General features: G+C 39.9%; 1 long non-coding RNA gene across 2 annotated transcripts; it reads left to right on the forward strand.

Annotated features, from left to right (window-relative positions):
• The first annotated feature begins 4452 nt into the window (after nt 1-4452).
• Nucleotides 4453-6151, forward strand: LOC138527873 (uncharacterized). 2 transcript variants are annotated; one of them, XR_011284078.1, is made up of 4 exons: nt 4453-4537; nt 4996-5100; nt 5239-5320; nt 5689-6151. It is a non-coding gene; the product is annotated as an uncharacterized lncRNA (long non-coding RNA). The 2 variants fall into 2 exon arrangements; XR_011284077.1 differs by lacking the exon at nt 5239-5320.
• The last annotated feature ends 6039 nt before the right edge of the window (nt 6152-12190 follow it).

Below are 12190 nucleotides of genomic sequence, written 5' to 3' on the forward strand. Positions count from 1 at the left end.
AATGTGTGATGATCTCCAAGTAGTCGGACATTGTCTAAGCATAATTGGACCGTTACAAAGTTCATACAGTATCGATGGCCAAAAGGTAGGCTCGTCCTTAAAGACCAGATTGCAAAGGCCATTCGGATCGGGAGCTCATGATTTACTGCTTTTCCTAATCATGGCCTCCAGATCCTACTGACAGAACCAAAAAGCACAGTCTGCATCTCTGAACTCAATAAGCCTCCCATCATTGTCAGACGGCATTGCGTAGAAATCTGCAAAATAGGCCTGTCATGTTCTCTGCAAAACAGGTTTGGACTGTGCTAGTACTTGTTAATTGTCTCTCCCATTTACCAATCCACAATAATTAAAGTCGTTTTTAGAACAAATTGCGGACAACATTTGTTCGCCTTCCACCTGATGCATATAGCCTTGCGTAGATTTGCCCAGAATTGGACACGCTGGTGAACAGGTGATACCAGGATTGCGGCTACTTGATCATATAACTCAAGATGTATTTAGTTCAACTATGTGTTAATGTTTGACTTCCCAGGGCTAGCATCATTTTGTGCTTTATAGCGATATAAGGAAAAGTAGACATATTGCATAATAAATTAGTCTGGAAATATATAACTTGTTTCCCCCTCTTCCTATTCACCCCGTCGCTCCCTCCCTCCATTCCTAAACTCTCTGTTTTCACTCCCTCCCTTTCTTTACCACTCTGCTGTACCCAAGCCCCATTCTCTTCTCCTGTGACAGATAATATGGCACTGAAAGACACAGCAGGGCACCCAGTGCTCTAAAAACTTTCACTTAAATGGTCTATTGTCTGGTTGAAACATTACAATTCATCAGGGCACTCTGTCAGTCTTTGTGTGAGGGAGGGCATCTGCAGTGGGTTGGGATGAGAGGGCAGAGCGACCTGAGAGCAGATGGTGTATTTGCCTATTATTTCTTTCTTCTACTATGGCGTCTAGTTTGGGGAACCATACTTTCTGTCGTAGGAGGCATTTTTTGGATACAACCCCCGGTGGTCTTCATGCACCAGCATGACTGTCTTCTCTCTCAGTGCCTCTGGTATTATCATTTTGCAGCCCTTCCTGATGATGTGGTCATCCATGTTTGTAAGTTCGTCCTTTACCAGCTCCATGCAGCTCACATCGTCCCTTACTGATTCCGGCTTGCTTCTGGCCTGGTTCCATAAGTGGGTTGTCTTTCCGGTTTTAATGCAGTAAGCCACGATCGCGAGCGCCGGGTCCCGTTGCGATTCTTTCACTCGGGTGGTCCAATCGACGTCATTTCCTTTGTCAAGGACCAAACGTGGGCCTTCTCACATAATGATGTTGGAGGGCGCTTAGCCCGTATTCACAACATTACACTTTGTGGCTATCATTTTATACCAAAGAGATTGCAGGCCTTCAGTTGGAGAGATGAGCAGATTTTCAATCATTTATTTTTTAAACCCACACCTCCTTCTGTTCCTTAATTGCATCCGCCCCCTGCCAGGTCTGCTTTTAACTAGAGAGAGACAGCAAACATTGCTATATCACCTCTCCCTACTCAACATTTCACACTGGTAAGAGCAAAGGTATTTTTCAACTGCCTGAAGCTCTTCTGAAATCAATGTATTTTGCGTTACACTGCTTTGTGTATGTATGGGATGGAAACATTGAGAAATCGCAAATAATGATTTGTAGGCCCCCAGGAAAAGCAAAATCACAAAATGCTGTATGGTACCTGCAACAAAAATTGATGGACATAGTCCCAGAATACACGTATTTGGGCTTGTTCATGCAAAATACTGTGGGCGACTCGCGTTACCCAAATATGCTGCGAACAAAACTCTTGTCTCTTACATCACAGGCCAAAGTTCTTGTGTACAAATATGGCAAATTCTCGCTAAAACATCTGCTCCTGTTTTACGAGCAAAAAGTCATTCCCATACTCACGTATGGTGCTGAGTCAAAATTGTACACTAATGATCAGGTTTGGGACAAGTTAGAGGGGTTTTTTTGGAAAAAGGTGCTTCGCTTGCCTAACTGTGTGCCCATGTCACTCCTACGTCTCGAACTGGGTATTAAACCTTTATCCAGTAGAGCCAAATGGAGTATGTGCATGTTTTTTCGTAAATGTTTGCTTGGTGTTACCAACAACAACATATTGAGCACGGTGGCCAGCTACTTGTCCTCTTCCAATCTGTATTTTCCTACCAAATGGCGCAGCTCAGTCCTGAATAATTTATTGGAAGCTGACATTTCTTTACAACATCTAATCGAAAACCCAGTGAGAGCCAAAGATAAATACTTTCAATGGGCATGGATCCATAACTATGAAATCTGTGTGAATTACAGAGACTTTAACACCAAAATCTTTGGCATTAAACGCCTGGGGCAAGTGGCTGGCTATCTTGTAAACTGACGCCTACATTTCTGTTAGATTCTAGGGATGTTATTAATTTGGTGGAAGGCCTTCCATTTGATGCCTCCAAACAGATCTTGGTGGCCTTAGATATAGAGGCTCTTTATACCAATATTCCCCAAGATAAGGCTATTCAGTGCTTACAAATTATGTTGGACCGCCGACCATCTGCACATACGGTTCCCACTAATTTTTTGACCACATGTGTGGAATTGGTTCTTTGTAACAGTTTTTTTAAGTTCAAGGATGAGTTTTTCACACAAACTAAAGGCACGTCAATGGGCTGTGCATTTGCCCCCAACTTGGCTATTATTTTTATGGCCTTGTTTGAAGAGAATTTTGTTCTGAATGATGGTAATCCCTATATTACTAACATCAAGTTATACCGTCGGTATATTGACGACATCTTACTGCTATGGGAGGGTGATATTGCCACACTTGAACTTTTTGTTCAGTGGCTTAATCAAGTAGACATCAACATCAAATTTACCCTGGAACACTCTACCTCCCGTATCGCGTTCCTAGATCTATCTATTTACAGCGAGGATGGGTTCCTGCAGACCGAGCTCTATAGAAAACCCACAGAAAGGAACATGACACTACAGTTTGAAAGCCAACACCCTAAAAGTCTTTTACGTAATCTCCCTTATGGGATGTTTTTACGGTTACGCCGCAATTGTTCCAACCTTATACAATTTAATACTCATGCGGACGTACTACAGACTAGATTGCTAGATCGCGGATACCCGCGTAAACTTATCAAACATTCAAGAAAAAGAGCGCGATATACCAATCGGGATGCCCTTTTAAGACCTAAAAACAAAATTGTGGACAAAGAACAGTTAGTTTGTGTGTCCACTTTTTGCCAACATAGTGAGACAATTAAAGCTATTGTTCTGAAAAATTGGAGGATCCTTAATTCCACAGATCTCCAGCTAGAGAAACCTTTATTTGCTTTTAAAAAAAGCAAAAATTTAGGGCAGAAACTAACCCGAGCCTCCAGACTTCCTGTTCGCATTAACCAGGTCAGAGATATTAACCTGAATCAGGTTAAAGGCCATTATCCGTGCACTTCGTGCGCAGCTTGTAAATTTTCTAAAAAAATTACAGACTTTTCTTACAATGGTAGATCTTGGGCACTACGTACATTCACTACGTGCAAAAGTAAGAATGTTATTTATGCTATCCAGTGCCCGTGTCAGCTTTTGTATGTAGGAAAAACCTCTAGGGAAGTCCATCTACGTATCAATGAGCACCGGTCTAAAATTAGAACACGCAACCTTTCGGCTCCACTAGTGATTCATTGCGTAGAAATGGGACACAACCCAGACTCTTTAATCTGGTTTTGTTTGGAAAAATGTTTTGCTAATAATACGATACAACTGGCTAATAAATTGTCCTACAAAGAACAAATGTGGATGTTTAATTTAAAAACACTCCACAAAGGCCTTAACACATTGGAGTCGTGGGACTTCAATAGTCGCTAGCAAGCTTGTTCTGCATTTCTCTATTTGCCCTCTATGGCTATTATGACTGTTTAGCTATTTAGTTTAATTGACACAATTTAACATCTTTTACATTAGATTATCGCCTTTTCAGCCAAGGCTTTTTACCATCTTTCTTGCCTATCTCTGGTCTAAAAACACTCTTTTAGTCATTGTATAGTAGCTCCAGAATTGCTTAGAGATACAGGGCCTGTTATATGGTTCTGGCCTAAATTGGACTACAACTCCCAGAATTCACTTGGTGTGGTGATGGCAGCCCAAAATTTATTTACGCTGCTTTTTAGTCTGATGTTCATCCTTTTCTAGTATTTATTTAGTATTATTTTTTCTATCAGCAGCGGCGTTTTTTTCATCATCATTTCCTTTTAATTTGGGCTGCATTATTTGCATTATTTGCGCTTTGTTCTGCTCGTGGAATGTCTTTACTGGCAGCACTTGCTGACATGCGCAGTCAGTCTTTAGTTTTGCCTTTAAAAAGGCTTTTGTTTACTATTGGCTGTAGCCAGCCACTCCTTGCAGGTCCCTACACGCATGCGTAGCGTTTGGAATTTACAACTAGTTTCAAACAAAGAGATTACCATCTGTTCTCCCTCGTTGCTGGACAATTCCATTATACAGCAACCGTTTTGCAGGTAAGCGTGTGGCCAGCCTTCCTGCAATGTTAATAGCTTTTCAGCTTCAGTCCTCTGCATAATTAACTTTGCAGCGTCGCCCTTTAGACTACTGTTTGTTGCCTTTGAGCTCACTATTACATTTCAATTGTGCGAGCTGCTCCAATTGATTTATTTGGCACTTCGTGTGTTTATATTTAAACATAGCACCGTTTATCTTAGATAGTTGCCATTTGCCCTTAAGTTTACCTTCTCATTTCAATTGTGCTCGTAGCTCCATTTGATTTATTGGGCTTTTTGTGCATTTACATTTAAACACCTTTTGGATCCCCCAGAACGGTGTGGTTGTCTGTAGGCTTCCTCCCATTTTATTGGAGATCTTTTAGAGGCATTTCATACAGTGCCCTTGTACTCTGGTAAGCCGTGGGTCACTGCTTGCCATTTAACATTGTAATGAAGCTCTTTTGCCACTTTTGTAGTCATTTACAGACGGCGTTGAAGGCTCAGGCTAAGTTGCGCTGCCTCTTCACTTTTCAAATACATGCAGCGCTGGATCATCTTAAACTGCATGGGGCGCCCTCCAGGTGAGCTATTATTATTATTTTTGCCTTAGTCATAGGCACTCCACTTTGAACCTAGGTTTTTTATTTATTTTTTATTTTTTTATATATATTTTTTTATTTATCTGACCTAGTGCATTCTGGTCTTGTTTCTGGTTTCAGGTTATGTTTTAGTCCTGAATTGTCTCGCGTGACTGGCCACACTACACTGCATAGATTTTTGCAGCAGCTAGGTTTTCATCAGGTTAGTCCACTACTAGTTCTTTTTAGATACAGACATTGCCATTGGTCAGGCTTTTTTGGTATTTAGATATATATTATTATATATATACATTCTTGTTGCCGATCCACCATGGTCTTGAAGGTTCCCTTTCATCTTGCACGGTTCTCTTTTGGGAGTCACTTACCCTCTTGTTCTGGTTTACACAGCTGTTGTAGCGGGGGCCGTATATGCTTATTTTCACTATGGTATACACGGTTCTTAATTGTTTTTAATAACTTAGGCTGCTAGCAGCAGTCCTTTTTCTCCTTCTTTAATTGTATGTTACAGGCAGTCGGCAAAGACTTTTTCATGTAGTAGCTTATAGTCGCTTTTGCGTACTTGTTTTTCAGAATGGTAACACCCACCTCCTGAGGAAGACGTTCAGTTAACCACCACTACACGTCGAAACCGGTCGAGAGAAAAAATTCTACAGGGATGTGATCTTTGCATTTGTTCTTCCTATCCACCCTGACAATAGATTGTTTGTGAATTATTTCTATTGTTTGTAAACACCGCAATAATGAGTGTTATTATGGGGACTAGTTATGAATTCCTCTTCCCCATTGGTTCTTAGCATGTTTTCTGTGTTTTTAGTACTTTGGATGTATGCCACGGTATGATGAGTTGTGTGTGTATGTATGTACTATGTATGTTGAGTATGAGTGATGAAGTTTTAGCCGATTTTCGGCATATTGTTGCTGCTGTTCTGTTATGTTAAAATGATCAGTGTATAATAATTTTGAGTGATTTATTCACTAGTTTTCAATTTTTGTATCACCTTTAATAAATTTGGATACATTTTTTCTAAACATATTTTGCTCTGGACATATCTTTTCTGTTTCTTGATGTTATTATAATACTCTGGTCCAGAGGCTAGAGTTACCCTGCTCCTTTCAGTGTTTGTATCTTGTAAACTGTCCATCAGCAAAAATCAGGAATCAGTTTTTACGCGTAAGGTTGAATTTATGGCCTACGAGGGAAGTATTGGTGAGGCGAAAAATTATACCCGTTGACCAAAAATGCTGTCGATTCTGTGAATCTCCTACTGTCATAGAAACATTGCAGCATTTGGTAGTAAAATGTCCTCATTTAAATGCAATACGCTTCAAACAATTCCCTAATTTAATGAATTTGTACTTGGTACGGGACGAAGGTGAGATATGGAGCATTTCAGTAAATAGTTCTAGATTTTCGATCTTAAAGTCCATAGTACACTTCTTGGAAACCATTTTACCAACGGAATTTTATTTTTAATGTGCTATTGATACATTTCGAGCCTATATATGCATGTTTTGTTTTTTAGTTGTTATGGGCTCTTTATTTTATTTTATTTCTTTATATTTTACTTTATTATTTAATTTAATTGGATAAATTCTTTTGGTTTCCTTCGTGAGGTCTATAAATGTATATGCGCTTTTGCGCATCACATGTATATGTACATATGTAATTTTTTTTTAAGTTGCTCCTATGACACTTTATGTCACTTTATGTCACTTTCTATCACCTAATCCTTGTTGATTTCATGTGAAGTTTGAATTGTTTATTGAATTATTGATTTTATCTGTATCAACATGTATTTTGAAAAGTTGATTGATTTCAGCTAAATCAAAAAAAAAAAAAAAAAAGTATGTATGGGATGGAAAGGGCACATTCCTGAGACACCTGGAGTGGGGACACAGATCCCACTCCGACACCCTGCTGCTGGCTGCACTGTGAGCAGTAAAGCAATGAGGTGTACCACATTCCATGTGCAAATATGCGAATTAAAGGTGCCAGATAACACATTCATTCCCAAAGAGAAAGATACCTCTATGGACCCCCTTGCCTCAAGCTATTAGAAGGTCTTAGAGTCTTTTCACTTACCTCAATATGTCAATTGACTTTATAGGCATACTTGACATTGATCCTTTTTTTGAGATGGGATGCCTCATAAGACTATCTTAGCCCTAAGACCTGACCGTTATCTCTTGCACACAAGTCCTAAACCAGGGAGAGAATGGTGGAGTTAGCGGCTGTTTATGATTCGTTTAACAAGCCACCAAACTGCACTTTTGTGGTGGTACTACCAACAGGGAAGGAATGCAGAAACCTAGCTGATGAGATGAAAGCAAGATATTCTTCTGATACCTTTTACAATTGTATCGGGTCCACAGAGGTTTTCCAACTGTGGTGAACCAATGCAATGATATTGATATCACACATTTTGCCTCCAATGTCTGCCTCTCTCCATCCAATGCAAATCCGGTCAAAAGATAGAACTAAATCACCTGTGGCTCGCACCCCCTAAGACTGAGCAGGAAAACACCCGCAGAGAAACTGAGCTGTGATCGCTTTCGACTCTAGGTATAACCTGGAAAACAATAACCCTTCACCATGACAACGCCTAGATAAAAGAAAACTATCTGCAAGCGTATAGACACCTGGGAAAAGGTATCAACTGCCAGGGACTTACGGAGGCAGACTTGTTATTCACAAACCTAGGGACATCTAGGTAGAGCTCCTTGAGGAGAGCCAGTTGATGGTGGAGCAGAGGGACCTTATGATGGAGGTAAAGTGCTGGGAAAAGTCGTCCGTGTCCATCTCTCTCAGCCAGTTCTGGGTTTGAGTGCATTGGAAAGCACTTCAATGGTGGATGAACTATGTCTTTGCAGGGTTGAGTTTCAGATAGGCACTTGGCATCCATGCTGGAGTGATGGGAGGCAGTGTTCTATCTGACACATGTCGTCAATGCAATAGACCTTCCTGTGGAGCTGTGAGTCGTCTGCAACATACCTGTGGATTTTGGTGTTGACTGTGGCCTGTTCTGTAACACACACATAGCAAAGAAGAAGACAGAGACAGCCTGGCACCAGATCTTGTTCCTCTGCAGAATTAGATTTTCATGCCAACCTTGGTTTTCAAAACTCCTGTCTGAACCGTGGTGCTTGTCATGTAGTGAGCATGCATGCATGCAATTATAAAGGTTAAAATTTGGGAAACTCGACCTCAAGTGATTGGTTTATCAGTCTAGTCATGTGTTTTTTTTCATAGCGCTGCTCTCAGTTATAACAATAGTAACATGAAAAGGGTACACCTGTAAAATGTGAGGTGCAGATAACTGCGTGCATACCCAAGAGACAAACTGTAACCATTTAGGGTAGGGTTTATACTTTTGAACCTAAATTTGATAATCCCTATAGAACAAGGTCCAAAGAGAGTACACCCAATTCATCGCAGGGCAGCTTATACATTGAATCTGAAAGAAGAACCGTCTCATACTAATTTGACAGAACCTACTGGTATTGTCAGAAATACCAATATTCATAAGAAAGGTTTTTTAGAAGAGATCAGACGGTACAGGAAAGGCACACAAAGAGATTTTTCAAAACACGGGTGATTTCAGGACCCTCTCACAACATATATTAACAGCAAACATAACAGCAGGGTCAGGAAGGGGGCAGGATGAAGTTCAGATGTAGAGTCAGGGGTAACAGGCAGACTTACGAGATCGGGCACAAGGAGACAACTGTAGTCATCAACATGTCAAACCGACAACTTACTGAAGCAGAAGAGTCGGTTTTAAATGAAGGACTTTCCTTTGCACCGACGAGAGGTACTGACTTTATTAATTTTCAGATTGATATTTTCAAATTTGTCAGAAAATTGAAACTGAAGAAGTTTTTCACCAATAAATCTGAGACCAGAGGGACCATTGAGTCATTATTCCATTGAGGACATTGAGAATACCCATCTCTTGATGTCTCTGGAATCAGAGACCCAGATAAGTCGGGAAAATATACACACTGATTTAGATATACAAACCAGCAATCTGAAGTTGAAAGAACTTAAACCCAAATCCAAATTCATCCCTCAGATGCCTACAGAAAACATAATTGACACTTTTTATCAAGCTGTCATAACAGACATACATCACCATTTAGATTTCAAATTGAGAAAATATAATTTGGGACAACATAATCTCAGCAAAAATGAACAAATAGCTCTTGATGCATTAGCCAAGGATATGAATTTTGTAATTAAGGAAGCAGACAAAAGAGGCAATGTGGTTATTATGAAAAGAAACGAAATCCACATGGGTTTGTGTTGCACCTGGAGACACCAGGGTGCTACAAGAAACTAGCCTCCAATCCTACAAAGACTACGGTCCAGGAACTACAAAAACAAATCTTGGAATGGCACATAATAGGATCATTGACAGATGAGGAAAAGTCCTTTTTGTTCATTGCAATACCAACCTTATATTTTGTGCCTAAAATTCACAAACCTTTTGACCGATTTCCACAAATTCGGCCAATTATTAGTGGTATAGGTTGGGTGACTGGGGGTTTGTCCAAGTATATCAATAATGCTATCAAAGAACATGTACTGAATTTAACATTTTATATGAGGGACAGTACACAGGTACTGTAATTCCTGCAACACATTGAGTTGCAAGAGGATTATCTATTAGCCACATTGGACGTAACAGCATTATACACCTCCATTCACCATCTACTTGCTATCAGGGCAATCGACCATACATATAGAGGATTCTCTGCATCATATTCATTAAATGTGGAAATGCTTCACACTCAACAACAATGTGTTCTCTTTAATGATGTATATTATCTACAGACGAGTGGAGTTGCAATGGGTGCCAGATATGCACCATCATTGGCAAATCTTTCCATGGCCCGTTAAGAGGATACATATGCATTGGCAAATAGCACTTTTGAACATAACGTAATTGTGTGGAAATGTTACATTGACAATATTTTTATTATATGGAAAGGATCGGCTGATTTCTGCAGAGAATACACAAGATATCTAAACAGCAATGATTTCATTATCACTCTCACAGGGCACCGTGATTCTGCTGATGTAGATTTTCTAGATCATATCTATATTAAAAATGTAAAAATTGAGACTAAAACCTTCCGTAAGCCTACAGAAGTCAACTCTACATGCCAGCAGCAATCATTGGGCGAACCACCATTACCAATATACAAGGGTGATAGTTTCACAGAGCACGCAGGAACTGCAGTGACGAAGTGCAGTTTTAAAAAAGAATGTGATCTAATAGCAAAGAGATTTCAGAGTAGGGGGTATTCACACACCAATGTCACAGACTCGCACAACAAAATATTAACTTTGAATAGAAATTACATGTTACAACACACTTTGAAAACTGACTAAGACATTAAACAGAGTGTGAACATTGTAACACAATACTAAAGATGCACAAACATTATAGAAAATTTACAGAGACACCACACCTTTTATGTATGAATGCTGACCTGAAACCTTACTTGGGGGACAAGCCGAATTACTCAGCACTGATGATTAGAAATATACTGTGTCCCTCATTTCTAGACAATACAAAAATAAAAATAACTGGAGGAAGTGATTGGCTTAAGACATCAAAGGGGTTCCATAAGTGTGGCACTTGTACTATGTGTCAATATGCGTATCGAGATTGTGATACATTAATTTACAAGGCAGGCACTGTAATTCATATCAATGATTTTATAAATTGCAAAATCACACATGTTGTTTATGCTAATATTTGTGTAGCGCTTTTAGACCCCTAGCAAGCCGGTCAAGTGGCACAGCGAGTAGAGCGCTCGCTTTGACATCAGTGCAGAGCCTGCGAATGCAGGTTCGAATCCCGGCAGCGCCAAACTCAGCGTTTCATCCTTCCGAGGTCGATAAATGAGCACCACACACCGTGGGTAATAATAAGCAGCGCTCAGATACCTGAGGGTTCGTAGCGCTATATAAATGCCTTATTATTATTAATATTATTATTATTATTATTATTATATGCATTAGGGAACATCTATATAGTCTCAGCCATCAGGACATCAGACTCCCACTGGCACAACATTGGCAAAAACACCACCAGTTGCATGGCAAGATTGGACTCAGATTTGTAGCGCTTACTAAAGCCAAATGTGGTAAACGTGGGGGTGACCTGACACTCCTCCTGAGATGTTTAGAATCTAAACTCATGTGTCTATTACACAGTACCACTGAAGGTCTTAATTCAGAACATGAAATGCATATCTTTCTGTAATAACATCCAGGTTTCTATTTATTATAGCTCTTTTCTTTCTGTCTGTAAAATGTATGTGTGCAATATAATCCATAACTAAAGTAAATAACATGTTTCTGTGCAGACTCATAACAACTGTTTAAACAGAAATCGTTTTGATTACTGGTGTTTCGATAGATCAAGTGTACTTATGAAAGACCCAAAGTGCTGCATAAATCATGCCAGTGCCGGTTCAGAACGCATTTGAGTTCAGCACATATGCATAATTAGATCCATTGCCCAACACAGCACATTAGGATTAGACCATATGAGTTCATCTAACTCAACCCAATTAGTAATCTAAATAGGCACACTCATAGCATGGATAGAACTACAATTAATGGACCGGCTTTGAAGCGTGCATTACGTCACGCGCAATGAGCGTTCGACGCCATTCGCACACACAGTAAGGTCAAATAGGATTCCAAAATGGCACACACGTGTTTGAAAGGTGTGGGTTGCCTGTTAAGATCATTCCAAACAGGACATCTGTGTAATAGGTGAGTGGAATAACCATGTAATGGTCATGGACAGGGCGAGTCGCTCCATTCCAATACTGTACAAAGAGCACAAAATGCATTTGGCTAGTGGAACTTAGACACACAGCCAAGTACCTTATACAGAGAGTATATCACATACATATTCCTAATGTACTGATGGGATTCTCCAATTTATTACAGACACTAGCTAATGATACCTGTAAATCTTCTGGCCGTTCAGGCATCTATAGAGGAACTCAAATCACAACATATCGAGGTAAGACAGGGACATCTCAATCG

This window comes from Ambystoma mexicanum, chromosome 7q (genome assembly GCF_040938575.1).
Source record: "Ambystoma mexicanum isolate Mex_15411 chromosome 7q, UKY_AmexF1_1, whole genome shotgun sequence".
NCBI lineage: Eukaryota > Metazoa > Chordata > Amphibia > Caudata > Ambystomatidae > Ambystoma > Ambystoma mexicanum.